The sequence below is a fragment of the Giraffa tippelskirchi genome, chromosome 14 (genome assembly GCF_054371585.1).
Source record: "Giraffa tippelskirchi isolate mGirTip1 chromosome 14, T2T-mGirTip1v1.2.pri, whole genome shotgun sequence".
In the NCBI taxonomy this organism is placed as follows: Eukaryota; Metazoa; Chordata; class Mammalia; order Artiodactyla; family Giraffidae; genus Giraffa; species Giraffa tippelskirchi.
In genome coordinates this window covers 44,014,473-44,033,487 of record NC_137288.1, presented here as the reverse complement: position 1 = coordinate 44,033,487, position 19,015 = coordinate 44,014,473, and the positions used below count along the sequence as shown (strand labels likewise).

The window sequence follows — 19,015 nt, the reverse complement described above, 5'->3', positions numbered from 1 at the left end:
TCAATAACTGTAAGATTCGAATAGCATAGACCAGAAAATGGATTATTAGATGTTAGAAGGGTACAACTAGATATTACATGTAGCTAGGATCAGCCAGGATCAAGAAAAAAAATGAGAGTTTCACAGGGTCAGAATGTAATAGTGTATTTTGTTTGGAAAGTTCAAGAGGTGGCCCGCCATTTCTTCCTTTTGCTAAAGCTTCAGCAGCATGAACTTCCTTAGCCAAACAGGACCTGCACTTTGAGGTGAGCGGAGACAAAGCAACTTGTGAAAAACTGGAAACAGGAAAAGTGATAAATGATTATGGTAAATGCTGAAAGATTTATGAGTAACAAAGAGAAGACAAACAAGCCTGAAAGCCAGATATAACCTTAGCGAGCTATCCATAAAGTAACTCTACCTTCTATTAGGTGGTTTTTTTAACCTTGGTTGCAGCAAGTGTACACTCTTACTTTTGTCACTTTCTTAACATCCAAGTGGAAAATGAGACCTCTTAAATAGACTGTGAAACCTCTTTCTGACTTTTCAAAACAATTCTAGTCTATCATTCACAATTAGAAGACATTGCAAAAGCTTTTCACTCTCCAAAGGAGCAAGATTTTTCATAAATGCCAACAAGTAAGGACCATAGAGTAGGGTTGGTGGAGATAGCAATTCTATTAGAATAGTTCTGGTTAAGAATAGTATTGAGGTATTCTAATAAGATGCAATTAGAATGCAATCAAATTCATTTTAAAATCCTTCAAAGCTGAAGTTCACTAGCAAGCTATATTATTAACATAAAAGGAGAAACTGGCAAGCATTATGTAAACAAATTCCACGTCTGCTTTCTTTAAGGTAACAAGATTTTACTAGATTATCAACCTCTTGCTTATCCACAGGAAACAGATGAGGATCATTCCTTTCCTGCATCTAGAAACTGATGACAACACCATCTCACTATCAATGCCAGATGGCAACCATCTAACTCTGAGAAAACAACCAAACACCATTCCTGGATTCCTGCCCACTGCAACAAAGCTTCGCAATACAAGTTGAAAGCCACATGATTTTGCATCCTCATTTATATCCGTCTATAAGCCAACATGTTTCCAGCATAAGAAAGAGTTTGAGAATTGTTGGTGTGATTTCAACTTAAAGGTAAATACCTATAAAGAATATATGCAAGTAAACTCATCAGCCAACATACAGAGAAACAATTTTGAAAAATTAAAAACAAAAACAACCTCAATGATGATTTAGCTTTTCCCTTAAAGAAAATAAGCCATCTATAGCTAGTAGCCCTAAAACAAACCAAAGTCTTGAAATATTTTTTCCTATTTAAAATGGTCTAATATTTTACAAAAAATTTTATATTATAAAATTATAATATTTATATTAATATGTATATTATAAAAATTATAATATTTTATTAAATTTGGCTCAGCATTCTAGAAAGAAAATCTATCACTTTTCACACATCTATTATTTTGGCTTATATCCTGTTGTTTCACTTAAAAATATTTTCAAACACATCATCTGTGTAGAGCTGGGGAAAACAGTGAATCAGAAAGTAGTCATGCATCTAGACTGAAAGACTAGAACTTAAGCTTGATAATTTAGCAAGTGAATCTATTATTAAATTTCAGATTGTGCCTAGGCATGATATATTAGTATAACAACACACCAAGAATTATAAAGCAATAAACTGTTATACATACGGTGCAATCCTTGACACCATGCTTAAATCAGGTTCTTGTCTGTGGCCATGCCTGATTATACCTATTACCTAACCGTTCTCCTCAGCTTGTAAATTTCAAATACAGTCAAGTGAGGTGAGTCAAGTTTTTACTCAAACCAAGATTCAAGGGAGCTAGAAACCTTCTCTTCACTCTCTCTCCTGTCCCTATTACTTGGTCTTGGCGAAAAGATGTGATCATCACAGATGATGTATCTCTGTAACTGAGATACATGGAAACTGCCCTATCGGATTCATAGGCTACAGAATGGAGGACACTGAGCAGAAGTAGAAAGTTTGAGTAGGGAATGCTACTTTTAGAAGAATAAACAAAGGTTCCACAAAAAGTTGATACCTGTTTTAAAGTCAAAATTATAAAACTCTCGTTTGCTAGGACTAAACTGAGCCTGTTCTCCTTGGGGTGCACAAGGAACTCACTGAGGAACTCCCAGGGGTATTAGTTCATGCTCTAAGGCTATCAGTGTCGCCCCAGACTTTTGTGTTAGTGGTGGTGTTGCCAATATTCTCTGAGGTCTGCCTTAGTCTTTGCAAGCTACCCGTTCCCATCACCTGAAGTTTTTTGGCATGCACAGCTCAAACGATGCTTACATGACTACTACGGACCTAAACGATTTCAAGTTGTTTTTTTCATCTGGAAGAAACTATGGAGGATTCTTTCAACTTGAACTTTTTTTTCCTTCAGCACTCACTAAGTGCTACTAACAGGAATGTCTTTTTGTGTTATGGCAAGTTTTCTGCATTTCAATGTGAAGTACTTAACATGTCCACGTTAAATGTTAATTTTTGGAATCAATCACTTCACACTAGCTGACTCTCGGAGAGCTATACCTCTTACAATGGGAAGAAGGAAAGGGGAAAAAAATAAAAATACACAGATACAACTTTGCTGGAAAGCAACTCCATGGCCTAAAAGTCTATTTAAAGATGCAAATGTGTGTGCACAGTTAGTGCAGATGTTTTTCTACAGCAACTGTACTTGCTGAGTTTCAGCATTTCCATAAAGCACATTAAAACAAGTGTGTGAACACTCGGAGATGAAAGTCTCGAACACTCCTGAGATTTGCAGTGGAAAGGAGAGCCGCCTGACTTTTCTCCAAGCAGACAGGAATGCCCATGATTCAGCAGCCTGAGTAAATAAAAGAGGTCCTTATTTCCTAATTTTGCTGGCTGGCCACACTGCAGCAGCCTCTGTGCTCCTGCCAAAGGGGATACAGAACTGGAACTACACCCAGCCGCTGAAGGCCTGTCTTTGTTAGCCAGCCAGGCTTTCCCGACCATCTTCTGGCAACAAAACTGCCATATCCTGCAAGGAAGACCTCCATCTCGGGCTTGATGCTTCTCTAGTCTGCCTGAAAGGACGAAACAACAGATTTTGCTGGGTCTGCATCGGAGGAGGACAGCTGGAAACTCAGTTAGCGGCAGAGCCACACCTGTTCGGTCATATTTATGGGGGAAAGTGCTCCCTAACAGAAAAGTGAAGTCATGCTAGAAGGAGGGATTGCACAGGGAAAAAGACACCAGAGCACAAAGTACTACCTCTCTGACATGCGCCTTCGCCCCTCATAGACCAGCCTGGGAGGAGAGAGCAAAGATTGGCTGTGATTTTATCCTGGCTGCTGGGGGACAGACAGACGAATACACCCCAGGAGGGGCTGCCTGGTAGCCAAATGGGGGGCTGATAATGTCCGTCTACAGCCTGTCACTGTGGAAGAAAAATGCTGCTGAGGGTCCGGCTTTTCTTTCATTTTCAAGTCCAACTCAAGTAGTCAATAAAAATAGATCAAAGAAAGAGGAAGAGAAGATGCTCGGGAAGGTCTGGGGTGATGCTAAAGCTTTCTTTTTTTTTTTTTAATTTTTTGCACTATCAAGCAGGTTTTAGTTGGGCTTCCCTGGTGGCTCAAAAGGTAAAGAATCTGCCTGCAATGTAGGAAAGGGTAAGGTATATGCTTCTGCAGGGCAGGGACCAAGTCTTTTAGAACGCTGACTCCAACAGTATGGGCAATACTGAAATAAATTATTAAGGAGAAAGTCAAATAACAAAGTGGATTGACTCAACGTGTTAAAGAAGTGATCTGAGTCTCTGAAGTTATGGAAACTTCCAATACTTTTAGTTCTTTGTAGGGTTGGGCCCACGAGAAGCTGGCTTACTGATGTCCTTTGCTACCTGAGTTCATTCTCTGTAACTGCAGGATTCTGGCTAAACCACTCTTCGGGGACTCAGTATCATGTGTGTGCAAAATTTCCTTAACAGGAACAGGATTTAGATCACCGGTTACTTTTCAAGTGTGGAAAAGAAGACCAAACACTGACAGCTCTGGTACCTCTGATTTTGGAGGTCAATGACTCAGAATGAAAACTAAAAGTCAAGAGTCTGGAGTTTTATTTCTAGCTTCATAATAGACTTAGAGAGTGACCTAGCCAAGTCATTTAATCTGCCCCTACCTAGGTATTTCACCTCCAATATGAAGATAATAATTCTTGCTACTTACCCTCTGGGGTGTTACAAAGATTAGTGAACATTTCTAGGGCACCTATCATTGCTGGAAGAAAAGGTGCATATGTAAACAAAAAGACTTGTATGTGTTGCATGTATTAACGTTTTCACATGTAAGCTTCTTATATGTGCAGTATAAACATATTTTAGCATTTTCTTTTCTTTAATGGAACCACTGGAATATCAGCTTTAAGGATTGGCCCAAAGAGTGTCTTAAGCATTCACAGTTGTATATTCAGTCATCAAGAAAATAAAATATAAATAGTTGGTGATATCTAAAAGTTAGTGAACCATAAATCCAAGCTGATTGTGTTCCAAGTATTAAATTATCATACATATGATATAATCTCAGGTATTTACAGACAGATAACCTTGGAATGAGTATTTTGCTAGATAATTCTGAAGCCAAGTATGGACTTTTGTAATCACCTCTTTTATCCTTAAAACACTAGCAGTACAATCATTGCACTGTTAGTACCTGGTGTTAGTTGCTCACTCGTGTCAGACTCTTTGCGAACCCCGCAGACTGGAGTGCACCAGGCTCGTCTGTCCTTGGAATTCTCCAGGCAAGAATACTAGAGTGGGTAGCCATTCCCTTCTTCTCCAGGAGATCTTTCCCACCCAGGGTTTGAACCCAGGTCTCCTGCATTGCAGGCAGATTCTCTACTGTCAAAGCCAAAAGCAAAGTCCCAATCATTGCATTATTTAACATCAAAATAAGTTCATTCAGTGGATGATTTTTTTTTTTAAGTGTAGAACAATAGGTAAAAACATGAGATTGAAACAAATTTCCAGGTTAAGTCTTCCACTGACTGGAAAATGGTTCTTTCCTTCTCCAGCATGCTAGAGGGAACGAACTTTTATATTAGAGTCCATAGTCCTTTTTCCACTCCTTGAGACACCTTAAGACAATTAAACTGAGAACCTTGAGGAAAATATACTGGTTACACAAAAGCTGAGAGAAGTTAGGTGCTATCAAGAGAGAACAATTTTGAAATGTGTGTTTAATAGACACAGGTAACAAGGATATTTGTCCCGTTAACCCAGAGTCATCACAGTAACAACTCTGCATCATCATATTTAAAATCACCTAACCAAATTGCACAACACACTTTTAAAGAATGATCTAAATTGCTGAAGGATATGGTCACTGTAAATAAACCATTATGCATTATTACATAATTGTTTCCTTTCATTCTCAACAGAAATGTCAACAGCTTTAGAAAAGCGGCCACTTTAACAACTATAATACTTTTGAAAAAAACCCCACAGTCCTACATTAAATTCACTCCTTTGTCATGCAACTTATTTATCCACTTGAAAAAGGAATACTCTTTACTGGGTGTTCAAAAGAGAAAAGTGAACCTTACAATTATGTATAGTTCACAGAGGCTTTATAATTCTGTAATATCACACATTGTTCTGGAAGGACCAATTACATGCATTAACAGGCTATGAGGGAAAAGGGTGGTCAGTCATTAATGATAGCAAGCTGCGGGAGCAGGCAATGGAGGAACACATTTTTTTTTTAACACAGTCAAGATGAATTCCAGATATCAGAGCTCAGAGGCTAGTTATTTTTCCTTTCAATACTCCCTTAAAAAAAAAAAAAAGAGGTTCACTGCTTCGGATGAGCCAATAGAAGAGATAAGAAGTTGTTATCACCCCGCCTCAGCCCCTCCTTAGGTAATCCTGGTTTTTAGAGCCAAGCTGGCTCTTTCACCAGACACATTTCTATTACGTGTGCAGAGAAGTACAAATGTTTTGCTTGCTGTTGCTTAAAGTTCACTTGAACAGACGGAGCTCAATGAATTCCATCTTCTACCGCCAAATTAAACAGAAAACAGTGCATTCTTAAGCAGTTCACACTTAACTCCACCTCTCAAATCAGAGGAAAAAGCTGACGTGAAACCAGTTAAAGAACACTCACCATCTCTCTCACGGAAACCAAGACATGTTTCTGAAGCCAGACAGAAGGAAAAGCGGTTTCCAGTGATGGGGGGCAGGGGGTGAGCACGGCTTTGCTGTTCCCATCTCTTGGCTCACTTAAAGATATAGATAACTAATGATAAGCACCAAGCTCTTGGCGTTCAATAATTGGCAATCGCGTGCTACACATCTGCTTACAGTGCTGTGACTGTGAGCTTTCTACATCATTTAACGTATTTATCTCTCCTTTAATAATGACAGCCATAATCACAGTGAATTTCCCAAATCTGTTTTCTTTTTATCTCAACTATTTTGAGTTAGAAGGCATGTTTTCATTACTTAGAAGTCTTATATTTATGACCTCATACCACAAAGAATTTGAAGCACTTCTTCATTGCTGATTTCATTTACTCATTTATTTAGCCAACATTTATGAAGCACTTACTATGTGTTTAGATCTGATAACTAGCATATGAACTCTAGAAATTACTATTTTTTTTTAAAGTTTTTACTTGCTTGTCTATAACAAAATAAATTATAAAATTCTAGCCTTCCTCATAGTTAATATTCTAAGAATCAAACATGACATTGTATGAAAGAGCTTTCTAAACTACTGCAATATAAAAATGTACTAACATTACTGCTACTACTCTAAAAGCCATAGCTACATTTACGTTATAACTGAAAAATGTGAAAACATTATAAAGGAATAAAAATTAATTTAGTTGTTACTTTTTTTCATATTGAGAGTCTAAGAATTTTAAAGGACTTAAGGGACATCTTTGTTTAAAAATAAAAAAATAAACAAAAATACCAAAACAAAATCTTCTGAATGCTAATAATAATTACCTTGAAAATCAATGTGCTTTAGCTCATTCTTTAATAGCTCCACACAGGCAAGCTGTGATTAATTCATTAGTGGAGTAAAATTCCCATGATGGGACAGCTTGCATTCAAAATTCTGAAACCACATTCCACAGTTCTGACACCAGCCCAATATCTCACTATTTTACTTGTTGAGAAATTTCTTGAGGGTAAATTCTATTTTGCTTCAAAATCCTTTCCTCTAGGGTGAAATATACCTATAAAGCTTTGAAGATGTAGCCACATCTTTTGAAATATACTCAACAAATTTCTGTTACCATGTTAATCATTGTACCTGTAAGTTAATCTCTTCACTGAGGTAAAGTAAAAGGGATTCTTCCACTAAGAAAGCTAAATTTGAAAATGGTTTTATTGGTGAATGATGGACCTCAGAAAAATCATTCCAACATGTTAATAATGACTTTTTTGAAGAACTGCCCTAACACATTAGAATGTTTAGACAAAGCGATCAAATTCTATTTCAAAGAGGAAATTGGTGTATGAGAATGTTTTGTCATGTAAAACTCTTCTGAATATTTTTCCAGCATGTAGGCTTTGATTCAAGGTTGGCAAACTTTGGGTCACAAGGAATTATAACAGTCCTGAAGTGACGTTCACTCTAGCTGAATTCCACCTGTATCATACCCACGGCAGCAGCAAAGCTGACATGAATTTTTGGCAGTTTAAAGAGGCCACATTGTATACTTCACTGCAGATAAAGCCACTGGAGAATACAAAAGTGTTGAAAGGCTAAAATTTAATTAATGACCAATTAGCACCCCCTGTGGGTTCATTGTGCAGTAAAGTGATAAATACGGTGTGCTAATATAGAAAAAGCTGTTACAAAGATTAGGGAGGAAAAACTACTAGAATTATCCATTTGGTATTATAATTCAGTGGTCATCAGTATTCTTGATTTTGAGGTTCCTCTGTCTAAACATGATAGGAATTAAGATCTAAGGCAAAATTATTATTTTCTTTTTATTTTAAGGTACAGAGGTTAAGACTCACACAGGTTGTCAGGCTGAAGTATTACTAGAAAAGCCAGTCAGACAGCTAGTGAATGCACCCAGCTAAACACCCAGCAGCTGCAACTCAGACTAGTTTGTGTAGCCTCCTACCCAATCAGTGTTCATGCACTTTACGGGGAAGTTATACGCTATGTTAGTCGCTCAGTCGTATCTGACTCTTTGAGACCCCATGGACTGTAGCCCGCCAGGCTCCTCTCTCCATGGGCTTCTCCAGGCAAGAATACTGGAGGGGATTGCCATTCCCTTCTCCAGGGGATCTTCCTGATCCAGGGATTGAACCCAGGTCTCCTGCATTGTAGGCAGATTCTTAACCCTCTGAGCCACCAGGGAAGACCTTATATACTATTGGTGGTATTTTAAAATTGGTGGATGCTGGACTATCTTGAGATTCTATGCATATGTTGAGATCTACAGAACCAAATCGCCAATACATCCTCACAGGATAGAATTTCTATGGTGTTTCAAAAGAATCATCATGAACTTGCACATTAACACTTAAATAGTAAAACTAAAATTGAAAAGTGATGTTGGATCCCAAGTAACCCCAGTGATACAAGGAGTCATTTATTTTAAATGGAATAATGTTTATAAACAGCAAAGGACAAAAGTATGTTCTTAAAATAACTCTAATTATGGCACAACAAAATATTTCTACACAGATCGTTAATATCAATGACCTTATTTGTGTAGTTTTTTTTTTCCATTTACCTAATTAGTCAATATTTGAAAGACGCAATCCTGAAAAAATGCTGATTATCAATTTGATGGATTTTCCAGGTACCTCATTCTCCCTTTGTTTTCTATTTCTCATTTTAGGTTCAGTTTATTCTTCCCTAGAATGAATCTAAAAATAAAATTCAATCTGGCTCACTCTATCATTTGTTTCTTGTTAACAGTCCTGGTAATGTATTTATAGGAACCAAACTAGTCAAAAGTATAGCACAGGGAAGGCGTGCATGTATGGTTTTATGCAGGACTGAATGTTCGGAACAGATTTAATGCTTAATGCTCAATCATGGCATATATTTTTTAAATATCTTTTCTATTTCTCGTTACAAAGTGTTAATGGCTTTGTGTTAAGTAATTTGGCACTTAATATGCATAAATGCACAATCATGCCTTAATGAAGTGCACTTCATTAGGGGAAGTCTCTATGATGCAATTGTTTTTACTTATTAATATATATCACATATATTATTTTTATTAAATTATATATGTTGTATACTCAATTATATATTTAACACATATGCATATAGTTATATATATGGTTGTATATTGTCACCCTGCTTATTTAACTTATATGCAGAGTACATCATGAGAAACGCTGCGCTGGAAGAAACACAAGCTGGAATCAAGATTGCTGGGAGAAATATCAATAACCTCAGATATGCAGATGACACCACCCTTATGGCAGAAAGTGAAGAAGAACTAAAGAGTCTCTTGATGAAAGTGAAAGAGGAGAGTGAAAAAGTTGGCTTAAAGCTCAACGTTCAGAAAACTAAGATCATGGCATCGGGTCCCACCACTTCATGGCAAATAGATGGAGAAACAGTGTCAGACTTTATTTTTTTGGGCTCCAAGATCACTGCTGATGGTGACTGCAGCCATGAAATTAAAAGACGCTTACTCTGTGGAAGGAAGGTTATGGCCAACCTAGATAGCATATTTAAAAGCAGAGACATTACTTTGCCAACAAAAGTCCATCTAGTCAAGGCTGTGGTTTTTCCAGTGGTCATGTATGGATGTGAGAGTTGGACTGTGAAGAAAGCTGAGCGCCGCAGAATTGATGCTTTTGAACTGTGGTGTTGGAGAAGACTCTTGAGAGTCCCTTGGACTGCAAGGAGATCCAATCAATCCATCCTAAAGGAGCTCAATCCTGGGTGTTCATTGGAAGGACTGATGTTGAAGCTGAAACTCCAATACTTTGGCCACCTCATGCGAAGGGTTGTCTCATTGGAAAAGACCCTAATGCTGGGTAGGATTGGGGGCAGGAGGAGAAGGGGACGACAGAGGATGAGATGGTTGGATGGCATCACCGACTCAACGGACATGGGTTTGGGTAGACTCCGGGAGTTGGTGATGGACAGGGAGGCCTGGTGTGCTGCAATTCATGGGGTCACAAAGAGTTGGACATGACTGAGTGACTGAACTGAATGCATGATGAAGCACAAGCTGGAACCAAGATTGCTGGTATAAATATCAATAACCTTAGATATGCAGATGACACCACCCTTATGGCAGAAAGTGAAGAAGAACTAAAGAGCCTCCTGATCAAAGTGAAAGAGGAGAGTGAAAAAGCTGGCTTAAAACTCAACATTCAGAAAACTAAGATCGTGGTATCTGGTCCCATCACTTCATGGCAAATAGATGGAGAAGCAATGGAAACAGTGACAGACTTTATTTTGGGGGGGGGCTCCAAAATCACTGCAGACGGTGACTGAAGTCATGAAATTAAAAGATGCTTACTCCTTGGAAGAAAAGTTATGACCAAACTAGACAGCATATTAAAAAGCAGAGACATTACTTTGCCAACAAAGGTCCATCTAGTTAAGGCTATGGTTTTGCCAAAAGTCATGTATGGATGTGAGAGCTGGACTATAAAGAAAGCTGAGCACCGAAGAACTGATGCTTTTGAGGAGTTGGAGAAGACTCCTGAGAGTCCCTTGGACTGCAAAGAGATCCAACCAGTCCATTGTAAAGGATATCAGTCCTGAGTGTTCATTGAAGGACTGATGTTGAAGCTGAAACTCCAATACTTTGGCCACCTGATGTGAAGAACTGACTCATTCGAAAAGACCCTGATGCTGGGAAAGGTTGAAGGCGGGAGGAGAAGGGGATGACAGAGGATGAGATGGTTGGATGGCATCACTGACTCAATGGACATGAGTTTGAGTAAGCTCTAGGAGTTGGTGATGGACAGGGAAGCCTGGCATACTGCAGTCCATGAGGTCTTCAAGATTTGGACATGACTGAATGACTGAACTGAACTGAATTGTATTAAAATACATGTGTGTATATAGATGTGTGTAATATTGCCTTGTTTATACATGTAACTAAGATTATATATGTATATATTACATATATTACTTTTATTAAATTATATGTACTGTATGCTCAATTATATACTTAACACATATGTGTATATATATATATAATTGTATTAAAATATATGTGTGTATATAGATATGTATTATATATATATATTGGCTTGTTTATATATGTAACTAAGATGAAGTTTCTCCAACGTACAGGACACAGAGTGTACAAAATTCCACTGAAAACCAAATAGACTCAGTAAATTAAGAAACTCTACTCAGATAATATGTAACTGCTTAGCTCACATGTGAAATGCACCAATTCTGAATAATTTTCATCAAGAAATTGATAGCAGTGTTTCTCTGCTTTTGTTTTGGAGTTTTTAAATTTGTTTTTGAAAAGAGAAATATGGATAGCATACATCTGTATATGTTCAAAAGTTATGGGTATGACCCTTGCAGAAGCATGTTTCTAGTACCCAAAGACATAAAACCAATTGGCACAATTCTGGGATCTTGACTGACTCAAAGCTGTCTGCAAGAAAGTGCTGGTTTCTGAACCTTTATGAAGCCTCCTCCTATATCTGAGCTCCACTCTTTTCTCTTAAGATGACCTGATGTGGTTTGGCATGGGTTATGCATACCTCTGGGTCTGACTTGAGGGATCAAAGGAAAGAAAATAAATGAATTTGATTGAAGCCTACACAGAGAAAAGGAAGTCAAGGCTGTCATTCTTAACTTTTCATATATATGAAGTGTTAGATTTAAGATCTGTGAGAAGTCTTAGCCTTTAGAGGAAAAAAAGCACTAATTTTACAGGTGAAAACAGATCAGCAAGAATGAGTAACAGGTTACAATTTGCACTAACAATAGCAGCTCATGGGGTTGTTAAAACCCAAGCCCTATTCCCTCCTGTTCAGGCAAGCAGCTTGATCTAAGTGTCAGGTAATTCTCCCAGTCCATCCTTCCCCAACTCCCCCTAAAACAACAACTGCTTCAAATGCCACCTAGTCATCCAGTTTTTATGGATAAATGAATGAACTTAAAATAGTGTTTCACATTGTTCTCTCTTTGTTGTTAAAGATTCCATTGTGTTTTCTTTCTTTTATAAAACAAGTTTATGCTAATTGGCACAAGTCTACACACATGTATTATTGTTGTTGTCCAGTCGCTAAGTCGTGCCCAACTCTTTGTGATCCCATGGACTGCAGCAAGCCTGGCTCCTCTGTCCTCCACTGTCTCCTGGAATTGGCTCAAATTCATATCCACTGAGTCGCTGATACTATCTAACCATCTCATCCTCTGCCCCACACCCCTTCTTCTTTTGCCATCAACCTTTACCAGCATCAGGGTCTTTTCCAATGAGTCGGCTCTTCCCATCAGGTGGCCAGTATGGGAGTTTCAGCTTCAGCATCTGTCTTCCAATGAATATTCAGGGTTGACTTCCTTTAGGATTGACTGGTTTGATCTCCTTGCTGTCCAAGGGAGTCTCAAGAGTCTTCTCCAGCACCACAATTCAAAAGCATCAGTTCTTTGGTACTCAGGCTTCTTTATGATCCAACTTTCACATCTGTACATGACCACTGGGAAAACCATAGCTTTGTATACAGATTATTGTCGGTAAAGCGATGTCTCTGCATTTTAACATGCTGTCTAGGCTTGTCATAGCTTTCTTTCCAAGCAGCAAGCATCATTTAATTGTACAAAATGTTAGGCGCTCAGTCGAGTCTGACTCTTTGTGACTCTATGGATGGTAGCCAACCAGGCTCTTTTGTCCATGTAATTTTCCAGGCAAGAATACTGGAATGGCTAGCCATTCCCTTCTCCTGGGCATCTTCCCGACCCAGGGATCGAACTATGTCTCCGGCATTGCAGGCAGATTCTTTACCCTCTGAGCCACCAAGGAAGCCTTTAATTGTCTAGAGAAAAACAAAAACCTAACAATCAATTCTTTGAACCTGTAACCTGCAGTTGACAAGTCAGGACAGCCTATTTCTTAATTTTACTTCCAGCTACTGCCTATAAAAATCACCCCCCACACACACACACCCCTCCAGTTTTTTTTGATAATGCTTCTCTCCCTCCCTAGGGCTTCCCAGGTGGCACTAGTAGTAAAGAACCCACCTGCCAATGTAGAAGACATAAGAGATGTGTGTTTGATCCCTGGGTCGGGAAGATCCCCTGGAGGAGGGCATGGAAAACCACTCCAGTATTTTTGCCTGGAGAGTCCCATGGGCAGAGGAGCCTGTTCGGCTACGGTCCATGGGGTTGTAAAGAGTCGGATATAACTGAAGCGGCTTAGCATGCAGGCACGTGCCCTCCCTTCCTCTCTTCTTTCCATCCTCTCCTCTGGGGGGAGCCGTTCCTTTGGGTCAGGTATTGGCAAATAAAAGCAGAAGAAAAGGTTCCATCAGATTAGCGCTGTGGTCAGCTTCATCTTTCTTGTGCTCTTGCCTCTGGAGCCACATTTTCTACCGTCCACCCAGTGAGGGATACAATGAAGAGGCCTCCTCACCTTCCTCCGTGTTCCCTTTCCTCTGTCATCACTGCAACTACCGTGACTCCACACACGGAAACCGAAGGCTGACCCTCTGCCCAACCAGGTGACCAAGAGCGGCGTTCCTTAGCATAAGCCACCAATCCGCACCCCAGTCAGTTGAACAGCAGTTACAAACTCCTCCACACACCCCTCCCCAGGTCTACGGACAGTGAACTTCTACGGGATGGGCTCTGAAACCCTCAGTTTTAGGAAGCTTTTAGGGTGCTTCCCCTGTATTTCTGAGTTTGAAAACCACTATTGTCTTCTATGCCCTCTGAATCATTTAAATCCTCTGCTTCAAGTTCGCTCCGCCTGGCTGTGTCTTTTCCACATGGCCACTTCACACTAGAGCAGGGGTGATGGAAATCTTTCTCTCCCTCACCCAAAGACCAAATTAAATCCCACCTCTTCCAAGAAGCAACTTTTTCAGAAAGAAAGGGACATCATTATCCTTTGCTTTCCCAACCCTTAACACTGCCCCCTCCTACTATGGATAGGACTCCAAGTTTCCAGTCTTTTCAGTGTAACATTCAAGTAGCTCCCAGAAATTACTTCCTCTCTGTAGAAGTGTTGTTGGCAGCAGCCTGCAAATTTCTAGAAACAGACAGTAACCATTTTGAAAAGTTATAAAGTTCCAAGTACATAAAGGCTGGATGTTACCTGATTCGGCTACAGAGTTGTGAGTAAACAGCTCGTTTCAAATGTGAACATGGAAAAATCTACCTCTTAAAGTTTGGTGGATAATTACTTTTAAGCTGCATTAGCTTGATGAGAAATATCAATAGGCTATGAAATGCTGCTCATCCCATGAACCATTTCAAAGAATGATGGTCGTCATAAAACAGAAAACAAGGCAAATGACTAAGTGAAGGTGGGAGAGGGGAAGGGGGCTTGCGATGATCAGCAATACTCTCTTTTTGCACTCAGGAAGACATGACTAGAACCGCTGATTGCATGCCTTAAGTCTGGCCCTCTTGAGAAACCATAGATATCTTCTGGCTTTTTTTTTTCTTTGCACTGGCTCCTATCAGTCTCAGGCAACTTCCTGGGTTCTGCACGTAAGTGTGGAATGTCATACAGTAAATTAAGCCTTCTGCTGTCAAAGCTGGAAATAGGAGGGCAGCAGAAAAGTAGCTTGATCTCAAATGACTTTTATTGGCTTCATTTACATCCTGTTTAAGGTCTTCTGAGTAGCTCAAGGTGTCTTATCTCTGACTACCAGGGGGTATTTTGCAGTCAGAGCAGTTACCATACTTCTCTCTCCCTCCCCTCCTATTCCTTTCCTTCAAGCTCTCTCTCTTTTTTTTTTTTCAAGCCATCTTATCTTATCACACACATCTCTTCAGGCTGAGGAGAACCCATACTTATCAGAAGCAGTGTGCTCTATTGTCGTTTGGGGCTCTTCCAGACAAACGAAAGTTTAAGTCAAAAGAAAATCAGTTAACCTCTTCTCCACTCAGTTTGGAAATACTCAGGGCTGTCTCACTTTTGCGAGTTCTGAATGGTACCAGGAGCGTTCCAGTGTAATTTACATGCATGCAGAGCAGCTACCCCATCAGATTAAGAAGAGCAGGTACAAAGTTTGGAGAAGGCAATGGCACCCCACTCCAGTACTCTTGCCTGGAAAATCCCATGGACGGAGGAGCCTGGTAGGCTGCAGTCCATGGGGTCGAGAAGAGTCGGACACGACTGAGCGACTTCACTTTCACTTTTCACTTTCATGCATTGGAGAAGGAAATGGCAACCCACTCCAGTGATCTTGCCTGGAGAATCCCAGGGATTGAAGGGCCTGGTGGGCTTCTGTCTGTGGGGTCGCACAAAGTCAAACATGACTGAAGTGACTTAGCAGCAGCAGCAGCAGCAGATACAAAATTGCCGGTACTAAATTGCACAATGACCCTGAATAATGTAGCTGCAAGTCTGCCTTCACCAGGCTACTCACTCTCTGCCTAGGATCATTTATCCATGCTATCTCAGGAAGAGGAAGCACCAGTGCATGCTAAGTCCCTTCAGTCGTGTCCAATTCTTTGTGACCCCATGGACTGTAGTCCACCAGGCTCCTCTGTCCATGGGATTCTCCAGGCAAGAATACTGGAGTGGGTTGCCATTTCCTCCTGCAGGGGATCTTCCCAGGGATCGAACCCATGTCTCTTGTCTCCTGCGTTGGCAGGGAGGTTCTTTGCCATTAGTGCTACCTGGGAAGCCAGGAAGCTCCAGTAATCTACTAGGAAAAAAAAAAGAAAAAACAGAAACTAAAAGACAGTGAGTGCAAGTGAGAAACAGCATTTGAGAGAGGAGGGACTTCTCTCCAAAGGCACCTGAGCGCTCACTATGGGGCCCACATAAACACTAGATGGTTGTTAGAAATACATCAGTACACAGCTTCTCTAATAACAGCACACACATTGTTCAAATCTCTTACAAAACCAGACAGTCTGCTAGGGAATCCAAGTATGGAGGGACTTAATCCTTCTGTTACAAACCTTGTAGCAATAGCCTACAACTTGGGTACACCTTGGAGTCGTCTGAGGAGCTTTTAAAATACTGGGTCCCTGCCCAGACCAATTAAATCAGACCCTCTTAGGGTCGGGGCCCCTGGAGAATGCAGTCAAGGTTGACAATCACTGCCTCTAGACTATCACGAGCCATTTTGCAAAGCCCCATGGAAAGGAGTCTAAGAGCCAGACTCCACACAAACAAACCCCTTCATTGTCTGGGCTCCCCTCCACTAGGAGAGGCAGGCCAGCACAGGGCTAAGTTTCTGCATACTTTGTGTCAAATGCAATGAACCAGATTTCTTCTTTTTTAAGTTACAGCAAGCACAAGTGAACACTCCAATCACTCACCATTATTCCCTGTGAAAGAGCAATATGTGAACAGTTATTAAGCGCCTCATCTGTGTGTTTTATATTCCTTTTAAAAATTCCCATCCCTCTTCTCCTTCATCCCCCAGCACCCTATGGGCTCCTTTATATTAGTGATAACCCCATCCTTTCACCTGCAGTGAAGGCTCTCTTAATTGTCCATTATCTTAGTGTGTCAGCACAAAGGAGCAGAGACGGACTCCTCGTCCAAACGGTTTCACCTCCCTCTCCTGAGAGTGATGCCCTTGTCAAGGCATTAAAGACACGAAAACCTGCCACTTATCAGAATTGTATTTGAATCGAACCACTGTCCTTGAAAACTGTAGGCAGGAGATGGTATCAAACAGCAGCGCATTGCCAGCTCCAGTTCCACGGAGGCTGGAACAATCTACAAAGATACCATCCAAACTTCGCCTTGCAGCCCTCATAATAGAATTACAGGTAACAATGAAAACATGTTCCCTGATTTTTTTAAGTGCTAAATACAAAGGAATTCCTGAGTCATATTGCTCTCAAGGCAAAGCTAACAGCTCCAAGCCCTAGGACCCCTTTGAATATAAACTGAAGGAGGAACCAAACCATAAAACTCGTCTAATTATTCCAGACCTATGATTCTCACAAACATAAGTCAAGGCTATGAAAACATCACGTTTATCTTGTTACAATGGGTTGAGGGGAATGAGCACATCTTTAGAGATCTTACGGATAAATGAAGCTCATTCTAGATAGCATCTACACACAAAAATAAAAGAAAAAATGTTTTCAAGTATTCACGTCATTTTGTGTGATTTCCATTTCTCTGTATTTCTTTGCCACTTTTTATATTTCTTTCTTACTCAGTTCGAACTAGCACTGCCTTAGAAAAAAAAGAATTTATGTGTGCTTTTAACAAGTAAACAAGTGTACAAATTAATTCAGAGAGCAGTAATTTTGAAAATTTTCTATGTTTAATGTGCACTGCAGTTAAACTACTTTTTCTGTACAAATTAATTTACTGCATCAGTGATCGATGTTTATGTTTAGGCAATTTTATTTCTCAGTATGGTAAAATTAGACCTAATAGTTGCAACCTGTTATGTCCAATCTGTCACTGAAATTCAAATTGCCTTTTTCCTATTATTCAAGGAGCAATTTGGAGGAATTAAAGCCATCTAAAAATGGAAGACAAACAATTCTCTGTAAGGACTCAATAGTCTGTGTCATCAACCAAATCCACACCCCCGTGATCTCTCCAAAGCAGGTCCTTTCGACACGGTTTTTCCGAGGTTCTCAAACTTTCATGTCTGCCAAGCCACACTGAAGAAATTTTAGGAAAAACTGAAAATTGTATCCTAACAATGTTCGACCTTTGAGAAAAGTAACCGAAGGTTCAAATATTTTGTTGTTGACACCACAATCCCAGCCCCAGCCTAAAATACTAAACCCCCACCCTCATAGCTAGTATATATGCCCCATCCTATTTTTCATTTGGTTTTATCTACAAATATATTCTTTAGGGCTTTTTCTTGCAAAATAAATTTAATTCATAAATTTCTTTCTTACTGAGGTGGATTCAGTGATGGGGATGCCTAAGATTTAGTTTGCAGCAATGAATGCTAGGACTGGAATGAGACCTACTTTACAAACAATGTTTGTTATGCTTGTTTTTTCTCATTGCTTAATTATAGGTTTGACCCTGTGCTGTGCTGAGTTGCTTAGTCGTGTCTGACTTTTTGCAACCCCATGGACTATAGCCTGCCAGGCTCCTCTGTCTGTCCATGGAGATTCTCCAGGCAAAGAATACTGGAGCGGGTTGCCATGCCCTCCTCCAGGGGATCTTCCCAACACAAGGATTGAACCCAGGTCTCCAGCATTGCAGGTGGATTCTTTATGAACCTGAGCCACGAGGGAAACCCAAGAATACTGGAGTGGGTAGTTGAACCCTTCTTCATGGGATCTTCCCCACCCAGGAATTGAACCGGGGTCTCCTGTATTGCAGGCGGATTCTTTACTAGCTGAGCTACCAGGGAAGCCCCAGCTTGACCCTAGGCAGTGGTTCAGTCAGTTCAGTTCAGTTGCTCAGTCGTTTCCGACTCTTTGCGACCCCATGAATCACACAGCATGCCAGGCCTCCCTGTCCATCACCAATTCCCGGAGCTTACCCAAACTCAGGCAGTGGTTAGAGATTCTCTATTCTCCAGATGCAAATAATGTGTCTAAATGGAGAAGACGGGAGGGGACATACTAAAAAGCAGAAAAAGTTATCAGAACCCCAGCCCGTAAGAGACAGGAAGACCTCTAATTAGGCTTCAAGTACAAAGTGACCCAATGTGCTGAGGTTCTACTTCCAATATTCTATACTATTGTCTTACAATATGCTCTCAGGAGATTTTTGCTTTCTTCAACAAAAGGACCCTAAATCCACTGTTGAAATAATCACTACTTGATATAAGAGAATTGCAGAAAATATTTCTTTGGTAACACCCCCAATTGCCTCCTTCAACTCCCAAATCCACCTTTTCCAGTAGAGTTTCCATTGATT

General features: G+C 40.1%; 1 protein-coding gene across 6 annotated transcripts in view; it reads right to left on the bottom strand.

Annotated features, from left to right (window-relative positions):
• The window catches only part of ZNF521 (zinc finger protein 521), an 865,909-nt gene that overhangs the window by 178,030 nt on the left and 668,864 nt on the right, over nt 1-19,015 (bottom strand). The window lies entirely within an intron of this gene.